Here is a 15,388-nt window from a genome sequence, read left to right on the forward strand (position 1 = left end):
GTTGTTGAGTCAGGTATTCCCCTGGGTCTGTGTTGTTGAGTCAGGTATTCTGTCTATGTTGTTGAGTCAGGTATCCCCTGAGTCTGTTGTTGAGTCAGGTATTCCCCTGAGTCTATGTTGTTGAGTCAGGTATTCCCCTGAGTCTATGTTGTTGAGTCAGGTATTCCCCTGAGTCTATGTTGTTGAGTCAGGTATTCCCCTGGGCCTATGCTGTTGAGTCAGGTATTCCCCCCTGGGCCTATGCTGTTGAGTCAGGTATTCCCCCTGGGCCTATGTTGTTGAGTCAGGTATTCCCCCTGGGCCTATGTTGTTGAGTCAGGTATTCTGTCTATGTTGTTGAGTCAGGTATTCCCTGAGTCTATGTTGTTGAGTCAGGTATTCCCTGGGCCTATGCTGTTGAGTCAGGTATTCCCCCTGGGCCTATGTTGTTGAGTCAGGTATTCTGTCTATGTTGTTGAGTCAGGTATTCTGTCTATGTTGTTGAGTCAGGTATTCCCCTGGGCCTATGCTGTTGAGTCAGGTATTCCCCCTGGGCCTATGTTGTTGAGTCAGGTATTCTGTCTATGTTGTGGAGTCAGGTATTCTGTCTATGTTGTTGAGTCAGGTATTCCCCTGGGCCTATGCTGTTGAGTCAGGTATTCCCCCCTGGGCCTATGTTGTTGAGTCAGGTATTCCCCCTGGGCCTATGTTGTTTAGTCAGGTATTCCCCCTGGGCCTATGCTGTTGAGTCAGGTATTCCCCCTGGGCCTATGTTGTTGAGTCAGGTATTCCCCCTGGGCCTATGTTGTTGAGTCAGGTATTCCCCCTGGGCCTATGTTGTTGAGTCAGGTATTCCCCCTGGGCCTATGTTGTTGAGTCAGGTATTCCCCCTGGGCCTATGCTGTTGAGTCAGGTATTCCCCCTGGGCCTATGCTGTTGAGTCAGGTATTCCCCCTGGGCCTATGTTGTTGAGTCAGGTATTCCCCTGGGCCTATGTTGTGGAGTCAGGTATTCTGTCTATGTTGTGGAGTCAGGTATTCTGTCTATGTTGTGGAGTCAGGTATTCTGTCTATGTTGTTGAGTCAGGTATTCTGTCTATGTTGTTGAGTCAGGTATTCTGTCTATGTTGTGGAGTCAGGTATTCTGTCTATGTTGTGGAGTCAGGTATTCCCCCTGGGCCTATGTTGTGGAGTCAGGAATTCTGTCTATGTTGTGGAGTCAGGTATTTCCCCCTGGGCCTATGTTGTTGAGTCAGGTATTCTGTCTATGTTGTTGAGTCAGGTATTCTGTCTATGTTGTTGAGTCAGGTATTCTGTCTATGTTGTGGAGTCAGGTATTCTGTCTATGTTGTGGAGTCAGGTATTCCCCCTGGGCCTATGTTGTGGAGTCAGGTATTCTGTCTATGTTGTGGAGTCAGGTATTCTGTCTATGTTGTGAGTCAGGTATTCCCCCTGGGCCTATGTTGTGGAGTCAGGTATTCTGTGTATGTTGTGGAGTCAGGTATTCTGTCTATGTTGTTGAGTCAGGTATTCTGTCTGTGTTGTGGAGTCAGGTATTCTGTCTATGTTGTGGAGTCAGGTATTCCCCCTGGGCCTGTGTTGTTGAGTCAGGTATTCCCCCTGGGCCTATGTTGTTGAGTCAGGTATTCTGTCTATGTTGTTGAGTCAGGTATTCTGTCTATGTTGTTGAGTCAGGTATTCTGTCTATGTTGTGGAGTCAGGTATTCTGTCTATGTTGTGGAGTCAGGTATTCCCCCTGGGCCTATGTTGTGGAGTCAGGAATTCTGTCTATGTTGTGGAGTCAGGTATTTCCCCCTGGGCCTATGTTGTTGAGTCAGGTATTCTGTCTATGTTGTTGAGTCAGGTATTCTGTCTATGTTGTTGAGTCAGGTATTCTGTCTATGTTGTGGAGTCAGGTATTCTGTCTATGTTGTGGAGTCAGGTATTCCCCCTGGGCCTATGTTGTGGAGTCAGGTATTCTGTCTATGTTGTGGAGTCAGGTATTCTGTCTATGTTGTGGAGTCAGGTATTCCCCCTGGGCCTATGTTGTGGAGTCAGGTATTCTGTGTATGTTGTGGAGTCAGGTATTCTGTCTATGTTGTTGAGTCAGGTATTCTGTCTGTGTTGTGGAGTCAGGTATTCTGTCTATGTTGTGGAGTCAGGTATTCCCCCTGGGCCTGTGTTGTTGAGTCAGGTATTCCCCCTGGGCCTATGTTGTTGAGTCAGGTATTCTGTCTATGTTGTTGAGTCAGGTATTCTGTCTATGTTGTTGAGTCAGGTATTCCCCTGGGCCTATGCTGTTGAGTCAGGTATTCCCCCCTGGGCCTATGTTGTTGAGTCAGGTATTCCCCCTGGGCCTATGTTGTTTAGTCAGGTATTCCCCCTGGGCCTATGCTGTTGAGTCAGGTATTCCCCCCTGGGCCTATGTTGTTGAGTCAGGTATTCTGTCTATGTTGTGGAGTCAGGTATTCTGTCTATGTTGTTGAGTCAGGTATTCCCCTGGGCCTATGCTGTTGAGTCAGGTATTCCCCCTGGGCCTATGTTGTTGAGTCAGGTATTCCCCCTGGGCCTATGTTGTTTAGTCAGGTATTCCCCCTGGGCCTATGCTGTTGAGTCAGGTATTCCCCCTGGGCCTATGTTGTTGAGTCAGGTATTCCCCCTGGGCCTATGTTGTTGAGTCAGGTATTCCCCCTGGGCCTATGTTGTTGAGTCAGGTATTCCCCCTGGGCCTATGTTGTTGAGTCAGGTATTCCCCCTGGGCCTATGCTGTTGAGTCAGGTATTCCCCCTGGGCCTATGCTGTTGAGTCAGGTATTCCCCCTGGGCCTATGTTGTTGAGTCAGGTATTCCCCTGGGCCTATGTTGTGGAGTCAGGTATTCTGTCTATGTTGTGGAGTCAGGTATTCTGTCTATGTTGTTGAGTCAGGTATTCTGTCTATGTTGTTGAGTCAGGTATTCTGTCTATGTTGTGGAGTCAGGTATTCTGTCTATGTTGTGGAGTCAGGTATTTCCCCCTGGGCCTATGTTGTGGAGTCAGGTATTCTGTCTATGTTGTTGAGTCAGGTATTCTGTCTATGTTGTTGAGTCAGGTATTCTGTCTATGTTGTGGAGTCAGGTATTCTGTCTATGTTGTGGAGTCAGGTATTCCCCCTGGGCCTATGTTGTGGAGTCAGGTATTCTGTCTATGTTGTGGAGTCAGGTATTCTGTCTATGTTGTGGAGTCAGGTATTCCCCCTGGGCCTATGTTGTGGAGTCAGGTATTCTGTCTATGTTGTGGAGTCAGGTATTCTGTCTATGTTGTTGAGTCAGGTATTCTGTCTGTGTTGTGGAGTCAGGTATTCTGTCTATGTTGTGGAGTCAGGTATTCCCCCCTGGGCCTGTGTTGTTGAGTCAGGTATTCCCCCTGGGCCTATGTTGTTGTCAGGTATTCTGTCTATGTTGTGGAGTCAGGTATTTCCCCCTGGGCCTATGTTGTGGAGTCAGGTATTCTGTCTATGTTGTTGAGTCAGGTATTCTGTCTATGTTGTTGAGTCAGGTATTCTGTCTATGTTGTGGAGTCAGGTATTCTGTCTATGTTGTTTAGTCAGGTATTCCCCCTGGGCCTATGCTGTTGAGTCAGGTATTCCCCCTGGGCCTATGTTGTTGAGTCAGGTATTCCCCCTGGGCCTATGTTGTTGAGTCAGGTATTCCCCCTGGGCCTATGTTGTTGAGTCAGGTATTCCCCCTGGGCCTATGTTGTTGAGTCAGGTATTCCCCCTGGGCCTATGCTGTTGAGTCAGGTATTCCCCCTGGGCCTATGCTGTTGAGTCAGGTATTCCCCCTGGGCCTATGTTGTTGAGTCAGGTATTCCCCTGGGCCTATGTTGTGGAGTCAGGTATTCTGTCTATGTTGTGGAGTCAGGTATTCTGTCTATGTTGTGGAGTCAGGTATTCTGTCTATGTTGTTGAGTCAGGTATTCTGTCTATGTTGTTGAGTCAGGTATTCTGTCTATGTTGTGGAGTCAGGTATTCTGTCTATGTTGTGGAGTCAGGTATTTCCCCCTGGGCCTATGTTGTGGAGTCAGGTATTCTGTCTATGTTGTTGAGTCAGGTATTCTGTCTATGTTGTTGAGTCAGGTATTCTGTCTATGTTGTGGAGTCAGGTATTCTGTCTATGTTGTGGAGTCAGGTATTCCCCCTGGGCCTATGTTGTGGAGTCAGGTATTCTGTCTATGTTGTGGAGTCAGGTATTTCCCCCTGGGCCTATGTTGTGGAGTCAGGTATTCTGTCTATGTTGTTGAGTCAGGTATTCGTCTATGTTGTTGAGTCAGGTATTCTGTCTATGTTATGGAGTCAGGTATTCTGTCTATGTTGTGGAGTCAGGTATTCTGTCTATGTTGTGGAGTCAGGTATTCCCCCTGGGCCTATGTTGTGGAGTCAGGTATTCTGTCTATGTTGTGGAGTCAGGTATTCTGTCTATGTTGTTGAGTCAGGTATTCTGTCTGTGTTGTGGAGTCAGGTATTCTGTCTATGTTGTTGAGTCAGGTATTCTGTCTATGTTGTGGAGTCAGGTATTCTGTCTATGTTGTGGAGTCAGGTATTTCCCCCTGGGCCTATGTTGTGGAGTCAGGTATTCTGTCTATGTTGTTGAGTCAGGTATTCTGTCTATGTTGTTGAGTCAGGTATTCTGTCTATGTTGTGGAGTCAGGTATTCTGTCTATGTTGTGGAGTCAGGTATTCCCCCTGGGCCTATGTTGTGGAGTCAGGTATTCTGTCTATGTTGTGGAGTCAGGTATTTCCCCCTGGGCCTATGTTGTGGAGTCAGGTATTCTGTCTATGTTGTTGAGTCAGGTATTCTGTCTATGTTGTTGAGTCAGGTATTCTGTCTATGTTATGGAGTCAGGTATTCTGTCTATGTTGTGGAGTCAGGTATTCTGTCTATGTTGTGGAGTCAGGTATTCCCCCTGGGCCTATGTTGTGGAGTCAGGTATTCTGTCTATGTTGTGGAGTCAGGTATTCTGTCTATGTTGTTGAGTCAGGTATTCTGTCTGTGTTGTGGAGTCAGGTATTCTGTCTATGTTGTGGAGTCAGGTATTCCCCCTGGGCCTGTGTTGTTGAGTCAGGTATTCCCCCTGGGCCTATGTTGTTGAGTCAGGTATTCTGTCTATGTTGTTGAGTCAGGTATTCTGTCTATGTTGTTGAGTCAGGTATTCCCCTGGGCCTATGCTGTTGAGTCAGGTATTCCCCCCTGGGCCTATGTTGTTGAGTCAGGTATTCTGTCTATGTTGTGGAGTCAGGTATTCTGTCTATGTTGTTGAGTCAGGTATTCTGTCTGTGTTGTTGAGTCAGGTATTCTGTCTATGTTGTTGAGTCAGGTATTCCCCCCTGGGCCTATGTTGTTGAGTCAGGTATTCTGTCTGTGTTGTTGAGTCAGGTATTCTGTCTATGTTGTTGAGTCAGGTATTCCCTGGGCCTATGCTGTTGAGTCAGGTATTCCCCCTGGGCCTGTGTTGTTGAGTCAGGTATTCCCCCTGGGCCTATGTTGTTGAGTCAGGTATTCTGTCTATGTTGTTGAGTCAGGTATTCTGTCTATGTTGTTGAGTCAGGTATTTGGGCCTATGCTGTTGAGTCAGGTATTCCCCCCTGGGCCTATGTTGTTGAGTCAGGTATTCTGTCTATGTTGTGGAGTCAGGTATTCTGTCTATGTTGTTGAGTCAGGTATTCTGTCTGTGTTGTTGAGCCAGGTATTCTGTCTATGTTGTTGAGTCAGGTATTCCCCCTGGGCCTATGTTGTTGAGTCAGGTATTCTGTCTATGTTGTGGAGTCAGGTATTCTGTCTATGTTGTTGAGTCAGGTATTCTGTCTGTGTTGTTGAGTCAGGTATTCTGTCTGTGTTGTTGAGTTAGGTATTCTGTCTATGTTGTTGAGTCAGGTATTCTGTCTATGTTGTGGAGTCAGGTATTCTGTCTATGTTGTTGAGTCAGGTATTCCCCTGGGCCTATGCTGTTGAGTCAGGTATTCCCCCCTGGGCCTATGTTGTTGAGTCAGGTATTCCCCCTGGGCCTATGTTGTTGAGTCAGGTATTCTGTCTATGTTGTGGAGTCAGGTATTCTGTCTATGTTGTTGAGTCAGGTATTCCCCCCCTGGGCCTGTGTTGTTGTTGTATGGCCCTGAACATTGTGCTTTCTGAAAACAAACTTAAAGATCATTTAAAACATTTAGTCCAATCAATATTGCTAAATATCAAGCAGGTGTCCATGGCTACTGATTTTCTGCCTCTCTGAGTGTTAGTGCGTGCTTGTGTGAGCGTGAAACAGAATAATTGACTCAGTCTACTTGTAGACTAGTTGAATGCCAATGCCATCCTCCTTTCTTTCATGTTGGCAAAACAATCTATGACTCTGTCATGCAGTACTCTTTACGTTCTTTGTTTTCATAGGCTACCGAGCTAAAATGCTTGCTAGCCTAACTTCCTCACATGGGCAACACAATGAACCAGCTAAGTTAGAGAGCTAGTTAACATGAGACGACTAGCTTACATATTGAACTACAATAATCTCAGGCCAGTGGCACAACATGTTAATTTATGGTTAGATCAGAAACTCTGTCATTATCAAGGTCCTGTACAGAGAATTGAGTCAGAACCACAAGTCCAAATCCACATCTCCATCCATGGTTTAGGAAAGGGCAGATTTAGCATGCTACCTTCTGCAGGACATCAACACAAGCAGTCCAGAAACAAACACGTTTGTCTGACAATGATGACGTTTTGCATCAGGTTGTGATTCGATTGGTGTGAAGCCAATTCCAAACTGCTGCACCAGGAACAACAAAGCTCAGCTCAATGCTAATTGGCTAATTATTTTAGATTTTTTTTTTTTTTTTTAGCAAGGGAGGCCAAATGCTTGCCTGCATCAATCAAATGCTACAGCAGCAATATGTCATACTCTTTTGTTCCCGACAGCATCAGATACATGGGCTACACGTACTGAGGCAGAGGGGGCGCTGTTTCCCTCACTCTTATTATTTATACTAAGGTAACATATGGAATTGTTTTACGATGGTCACACCATGTATCATTTAGTTATTTGATATGGAATATTACACAACTATTTGATAAAATATTGAATTAGGCATGTACTACTATATCCCATAGAAACACATCGAATAAGAGATTCATCAATTGCAAAAAAAATAAGGATCTGTCCAATATCTAAGATAAATAAGAAAGCTCAGGAAATATATATATATATATTTTGGACACATATTTAACCCTTTCATAGTTCCATTTGTTTGTATGGGTTACCTTCAGATGAAGTCCCCTGACACTTGTGCGGGTCGTAGAGCAAAACGAAGAACAGCCGTTTCCATAGAGGGGCTATGATAGTTTGTAGGCCCAAACCGTTCGGACGCTACAGATGTTTTTCATGAGAAGCCAGATTTTCAGGATGTCTCATAGTCTGACAAACACTGCTGTAACTCGGCCACCTTCCACAGCAGATGAGGAGGGCCGACATCGGAGGATACAGTGATTTGAACCCAGCAGATGAGGAGGGCCGACATCGGAGGATACGGTGATTTGAGCCCAGCAGATGAGGAGGGCCGACATCGGAGGATACGGTGAATTGAGCCCAGCAGATGAGGAGGGCCGACATCGGAGGATACAGTGATTTTAGCCCAGCAGATGAGGAGGGCCGACATCGGAGGATACGGTGATTTGAGCCCAGCAGATGAGGAGGGCCGGCATCGGAGGATACGGAATTGAGCCCAGCAGATGAGGAGGGCCGACATCGGAGGATACGGTGAATTGAGCCCAGCAGATGAGGAGGGCCGACATCGGAGGATACGGTGATTTGAGCCCAGCAGATGAGGAGGGCCGACATCGGAGGATACGGTGAATTGAGACGTAGCAAAAAAACAAACAGATATCTCTAGCTTAAACTGGCGGATTTGGATGGGATTTTAAAAAATATGTTATTCTTAAGGTTAATCAATTATTTGATGACATGAATATATTTAGTAAAGTTTTATCTAAAAAATACTTTTAAAATGTTGCACTATTTTTATATGTCTGATATTCACTGAGGAGGATGTTCCTCCCTCTCCTCCTCCTCCTCCTCCTCCTCCCTCCCTCCCTCTCCTCCTCCTCCTCCTCCTCCTCCTCCCTCTCCTCCTCCTCCTCCTCCTCCCTCTCCTCCTCCCTCCTCCTCCCATCCTTCCTCCTCGGAGCCTCCAACTGAACTCAAAGAGGACCATGTTCTACTAACTGAACTACAGAGGACCATGTTCTACTAACTGAACTACAGAGGACCATGTTCTACTAACTGAACTACAGAGGACCATGTTCTACTAACTGAACAACAGAGGACCATGTTCTACTAACTGAACTACAGAGGACCATGTTCTACTAACTGAACAACAGAGGACCATGTTCTACTAACTGAACTACAGAGGACCATGTTCTACTAACTGAACTACAGAGGACCATGTTCTACTAACTGAACTACAGAGGACCATGTTCTACTAACTGAACTACAGAGGACCATGTTCTACTAACTGAACAACAGAGGACCATGTTCTACTAACTGAACTACAGAGGACCATGTTCTACTAACTGAACTACAGAGGACCATGTTCTATTAACTGAACTACAGAGAACCATGTTCTACTAACTGAAATACAGAGAACCATGTTCTACTAACTGAAATACAGAGAACCATCTTCTACTAACTGAACTACAGAGGACCATGTTCTACTAACTGAACTACAGAGGACCCTGTTCTACTAACTGAACTACAGAGGACCATGTTCTACGAATTGAACAACAGAGGACCATGTTCTATTAACTGAACTACAGAGGACCATGTTCTACTAACTGAACAACAGAGAACCATGTTCTACTAACTGAAATACAGAGAACCATCTTCTACTAACTGAACTACAGAGAACCATGTTCTACTAACTGAACAACAGAGGACCATGTTCTATTAACTGAACTACAGAGGACCATGTTCTACTAACTGAACTACAGAGGACCATGTTCTACTAACTGAAATACAGAGAACCATGTTCTACTAACTGAACTACAGAGGACCCTGTTCTACTAACTGAACTACAGAGAACCATGTTCTACTAACTGAGCTGTAGAGGACCATGTTCTACTAACTGAACTACAGAGGACCATGTTCTACTAAATGAACTACAGAGAACCATGATCTACTAACTGAACTACAGAGAACCATGTTCTACTAACTGAACTACAGAGGACCATGTTCTACTAACTGAACTACAGAGGACCCTGTTCTACTAACTGAACTACAGAGGACCCTGTTCTACTAACTGAACTACAGAGGACCATGTTCTACTAACTGAACTACAGAGGACCATGTTCTACTAACTGAACTACAGAGGGCCGTGTTCTACTAACTGAACTACAGAGAACCATACAGTTAATATTATACAATACAGTAGATAATCACACAGTTCCTGATCTATGACATGTGTGTCTGTTGCAGACACAGTCCAGGAGGATAACTCACATCTCTGCTGAGCAGAAGAGACGTTTCAACATCAAGCTAGGCTTTGATAGTCTGCAGAGTCTCGTCACCACGATGAGCTCTCAGCGAAGTATAAAGGTAAGCACTCTTGACATTTGTTCCCAACACGATTAAGTTGAGACACTGTTACCTAACTCCGTAAAAACAAAAATACACTTGTGTCGGGCTGGGGGTTTCGCATCTCGTTAAGGGTTCCTGAGTGGCCCAGCGGTCTAAGGAACTGCATCTCAGTGCAAGAGGCATCACTACAGACCCTGGTTGGAATCCAGGCTGTATCACATTAGGCCGTGATTGGGAGTCCCATAGGGTGGCGCAAAATTGGCCCAGTGTTGTCCGGGTTTGGACGGTGAGGCCATCATGGTAAATAAAAATGTGTTCTTAACTGACTTGCCTCGTTAAATTTAAGGGAGAGGTTTAGGAATTAATTCTGACCGGTTACGTTAAAGGTTAAAGTTTGGGAAAGGGTTAAAATAGGGTTAAAGGTTACAGGTTGGTATAGGGTTAATGGTTAGGATAGGGTTAATGGTTAAAGGTTGGAATAGGGTTAAAGGTTGAAGGTTGGGATAGGGTTAAAGGTTGGAATAGGGTTAAAGGTTAAATGTGGGGATAGGGTTAATGGTTAAAGGTTGGAATAGGGTTAAAGGTTAAAGGTTGGAATAGGGTTAAAGGTTAAAGGTTGGGATAGGGTTAAAGGTTGGGATAGGGTTAAAGGTTGGGATAGGGTTAAAGGTTGGGATAGGGTTAAAGGTTGGGATAGGGTTAAAGGTTGGAATAGGGTTAAAGGTTGGAATAGGGTTAAAGGTTAAAGGTTGGGATAGGGTTAAAGGTTAAAGGTTGGGATAGGGTTAAAGGTTGGGATAGGGTTAAAGGTTGGGATAGGGTTAAAGGTTGGGATAGGGTTAAATGTTGGGATAGGTTTTTAATTTTTTAAATTTTAACTGACTTGCCTTGTTAAATAAAGGTAAGAACAAATTCTTATTTTCAATGACGGCCTAGGAACAGTGGGTTAACTACCTGTTCAGGGGCACAACGACAGATTTGTACCTTGTCAGCTCGGGGATTTGAACTTGCAACCTTTTGGGTACTAGTCCAACACTCTAACCACTAGGGATAGGGTTAAAGGTTAAGGTTGGGATATGGCTAAAGGTTGGGATAGGGTTAAAGGTTGAAGGTTGGGATATGGCTAAAGGTTGGGATAGGGTTAAGGGTTAAAGTTTGGGATAGGGTTAAAGGTTAGGATAGGGTTTTAAGGGTTAAATGTTGGGTAAGGGTTAAAGGATGGGAAAGGGTTGAAGGATAGGAAAGTGTTAACAGTTAAAACAGAAAAACTGCCGAGCACTGGGATTGATTCAACTTTGTCGCCGGAGCGCGGCTCTTCCACCATCCACCATCCCCTTCCACAACGCTCTAGCAAGCCGCCAGCCCACGTGGCTCTTCCACCATCCACCATCCCCTTCCACAACGCTCTAGCAAGCCGCCAGCCCACGTGGCTCTTCCACCATCCACCATCCCCTTCCACAACGCTCTAGCAAGCCGCCAGCCCACGTGGCTCTTCCACCATCCACCATCCCCTTCCACAACGCTCTAGCAAGCCGCCAGCCCACGTGGCTCTTCCACCATCCACCATCCCCTTCCACAACGCTCTAGCAAGCCGCCAGCCCACGTGGCTCTTCCACCATCCACCATCCCCTTCCACAACGCTCTAGCAAGCCGCCAGCCCACGTGGCTCTTCCACCATCCACCATCCCCTTCCACAACGCTCTAGCAAGCCGCCAGCCCACGTGGCTCTTCCATCCATCCACCATCCCCTTCCACAACGCTCTAGCAAGCCGCCAGCCCACGTGGCTCTTCCATCCATCCACCATCCCCTTCCACAACGCTCTAGCAAGCCGCCAGCCCACGTGGCTCTTCCACCATCCCCTTCCACAACGCTCTAGCAAGCCGCCAGCCCACGTGGCTCTTCCATCCATCCACCATCCCCTTCCACAACGCTCTAGCAAGCCGCCAGCCCACGTGGCTCTTCCACCTTCCACCATCCACCATCCCCTTCCACAACGCTCTAGCAAGCCGCCAGCCCACGGTGGCTCTTCCATCCATCCACCATCCCCTTCCAACGCTCTAGCAAGCCGCCAGCCCACGTGGCTCTTCCATCCATCCACCATCCCCTTCCACAACGCTCTAGCAAGCCGCCAGCCCACGTGGCTCTTCCACCATCCCCTTCCAGGGCAGCTAAAACAACTCAAGCCAAGGACAAATTGCCTTAAATCTACAGTTTTATATAGAGCTATAGCTGAATGGAACATTTTACCAATCCATATTTCTCAGGCAAAAAGTAAATCCACCTTCAAGAAAAAAATAAAAGAACATCTAATGTGACAGACCATATGACTGGACAGGAAATAGACAGAACATCTAATGTGACAGACCATATGACTGGACAGGAAATAGACAGAACATCTAATGTGATAGACCATATGACTGGACAGGAAATAGAAAGAACATCTAATGTGACAGACCATATGACTGGACAGGAAATAGACAGAACATCTAATGTGATAGACCATATGACTGGACAGGAAATAGACAGAACATCTAATGTGATAGACCATATGACTGGACAGGAAATAGAAAGAACATCTAATGTGACAGACCATATGACTGGACAGGAAATAGACAGAACATCTAATGTGACAGACCATATGACTGGACAGGAAATAGAAAGAACATCTAATGTGATAGACCATATGACTGGACAGGAAATAGACAGAACAAAGATAGACCATATGACTAAGGAAATAGACAGAACATCATAGACCATATGACTGGACAGGAAATAGACAGAACAAATGTGACAGACCATATGACTGGACAGGAAATAGACAGAACATCTAATGTGATAGACCATATGACTGGACAGGAAATAGACAGAACATCTAATGTGATAGACCATATGACTGGACAGGAAATAGACAGAACATCTAATGTGATAGACCATATGACTGGACAGGAAATAGACAGAACATCTAATGTGATAGACCATATGACTGGACAGGAAATAGAAAGAACATCTAATGTGATAGACCATATGACTGGACAGGAAATAGAAAGAACATCTAATGTGATAGACCATATGACTGGACAGGAAATAGAAAACATGTAATGTAATGACTGACAGGAAATAGAAAGAACATGTAATGTGATAGACCATATGACTGGACAGGAAATAGAAAGAACATCTAATGTGATAGACCATATGACTGGACAGGAAATAGAAAGAACATCTAATGTGATAGACCATATGACTGGACAGGAAATAGAAAGAACATCTAATGTGATAGACCATATGACTGGACAGGAAATAGAAAGAAGATCTAATGTGATAGACCATATGACTGACTGAAAGATCTAATGTGATAGAATGACTGGACAGGAAATAGAAAGAAGATCTAATGTGATAGACCATATGACTGGACAGGAAATAGAAAGAACATGTAATGTGATAGACCATATGACTGGACAGGAAATAGAAAGAACATCTAATGTGATAGACCATATGACTGGACAGGAAATAGAAAGAAGATCTAATGTGATAGACCATATGACTGGACAGGAAATAGAAAGAAGATCTAATGCGATAGACCATATGACTGGACAGGAAATAGAAAGAAGATCTAATGTGATTGACCATATGACTGGACAGGAAATAGAAAGAACATCTAATGTGATAGACCATATGACTGGACAGGAAATAGAAAGAACATCTAATGCTATAGACCATATGACTGGACAGGAAATAGACAGAACATCTAATGTGATAGACCATATGACTGGACAGGAAATAGAAAGAAGATCTAATGTGATTGACCATATGACTGGACAGGAAATAGAAAGAACATCTAATGTGATAGACCATATGACTGGACAGGAAATAGAAAGAACATCTAATGCTATAGACCATATGACTGGACAGGAAATAGAAAGTATCAACTGAATGTTAAATGTGTTTCCTGTCAGGTATTTTAATGATCTGTATTGTCTACTTGTTGAATGTTTGTAAAGTCTTGATTGTAGTTGTTTGTAATGTCTTGTTAATTTGTTGTTGGACCCTAAGAAGCTAGCATTACGGAGTTAGCTAATGGGGATCCTAATAAAAAAATGACAAATTCCACAACGCCCTAGCAAGCCACCAGCCCACTTTGAGGTATCGGCGCTTACCGTTGCCCCCTAGTGGCCAGGTTTTGAAGGCAATTCTAGACGTTCTTGGGACACGGATGGACGTCTAACTTTGACTTGAAACTAAAGAGATCTCCCTGAGGCACTGAGGCATTGAGTCAGGAATGGACTGCACAAGACCCAGTGTTGTAGAGGATTGGGAGCTGCACTGAGCTGCAATGCTTCTGGTAATAATAGGTGTGGCATTGAAACACAGTCACAGTGTATAACTTTATTTCATCTACATGATCTACTGTCTTGTCTCTGTGTCCCTGATCAGCAAGGCCACGACGCTACATAAGACAACAGAGTACATCGGTCAGATTCAGCAGGAGAGAGCTCAGCTGCACGAGGAGGCTCAGAGACTCAGAGGCTAGATTCTGCTCCTTTAACTCTGCCATCAAGTAAGAAATGCACTAAACATACTGTACATAACATACGTGTGTGTGTGTCACAGGAGGTTGATGGCACCTTAATTGGGGAGGACAGGCTTGTGGTCATGTCTGCAGCGGAATGGGTGGAACGGTTTTTCCATGTGTTTGATGCCTTTCCGGGTCGTTATTATGAGCCGTCCTCCCTTCAGCAGCTTCCTGTGGCGTGCGTGTTTATGTGTATGTGATCATAACAAGCCTCTCCCTAATGCAGTGTGTACCAGCTGCAGCTGCCCGTCACCTGCCAACGCTTTGACCACATGAGGGAGAAGTTCAGAGAGTACGACCGGGCACGGACTCTACAGAACTGGTGGTTCTGGATCGTATCCCTCTCCACTCTCCCTGGCCACAGGAACCTTTAGGATAAAAGTTCAGTGTTAGATCTGGGCCTGTATTCACAGCAACAATAACAACAATGTCTCAGTGTAGGAATGCTGACATAGGGAAGGATCTGCTTTTTAGATATTCATAAATAAGATGAAATGGATCCTCATTACAAATGCTAAGATGCCTTTTTACATATGGCTCCTGGAGTGGCTCACAGAGGAAAAGACAAGTCACACAATATGGTTATGTAAATATCCTGTACTGTATCTATGTGTGTGTGTGTGTTGTCGTAGATAATAAAACATCAATCAGAATGGTTCTTTCCTAAACACTAGCTCAGTTCAGCATCATCGTAGAGCCCCTGTTTGAGTCCTATAACAGGATGGTGTCCACAGCCAGTGTAGAGGATGTGTGTCGTACCACTCTGTCCTGGCTGGACCAGTACTGTTCCCTACCTGCCCTCAGACCCAGTGAGTTCACATTCACCAGCTTCAATGACTATCAGTTAACCATGTAGTCTGCCTGTCTGTCTGTCTGTCTGTCTGTCTCTGTGTGTCTGTCTGTCTGTCTGTCTGTCTGTCTGCCTGTCTGTCTCTCTGTCTCTTTTCTCTCTTTTTCTCGCTCCTCATCTCCCTCTTACCTGATTCTCTCTCCCTCCCTCTGTTTCTGTCCTGAGTGGTCCTTAGCTCACTCCGTCTCCTCAGCACATCCACGTCCATCCTGACAGACCCCAGTCTGGTCCCAGATGAGGCCACCCATGCAGTCACCCATGCTCAGTACCTCCCCCACCCTACCCGTCCCCAGGACCATTTTCCCCCTCCACGTGGCCCGTCAACACCCCTTCCACATGGCTCATCAACAGGGGAAACACACAGCCTATAGGACCCTATGGAACAATTTGATACC

The 15,388-nt window shown here is 45.3% G+C and overlaps 1 long non-coding RNA gene across 1 annotated transcript; it reads left to right on the forward strand.

Moving 5' to 3' along the window:
- The first annotated feature begins 7,719 nt into the window (after positions 1–7,719).
- LOC112236373 lies at positions 7,720–14,837 on the forward strand. Its single transcript, XR_006080436.1, has 4 exons — positions 7,720–7,849; positions 9,471–9,590; positions 14,005–14,128; positions 14,370–14,837. It is a non-coding gene; the product is annotated as an uncharacterized LOC112236373 (long non-coding RNA).
- The last annotated feature ends 551 nt before the right edge of the window (positions 14,838–15,388 follow it).

The sequence above is a fragment of the Oncorhynchus tshawytscha genome, linkage group LG30, assembly GCF_018296145.1.
Source record: "Oncorhynchus tshawytscha isolate Ot180627B linkage group LG30, Otsh_v2.0, whole genome shotgun sequence".
NCBI classification, from domain to species: domain Eukaryota; kingdom Metazoa; phylum Chordata; class Actinopteri; order Salmoniformes; family Salmonidae; genus Oncorhynchus; species Oncorhynchus tshawytscha.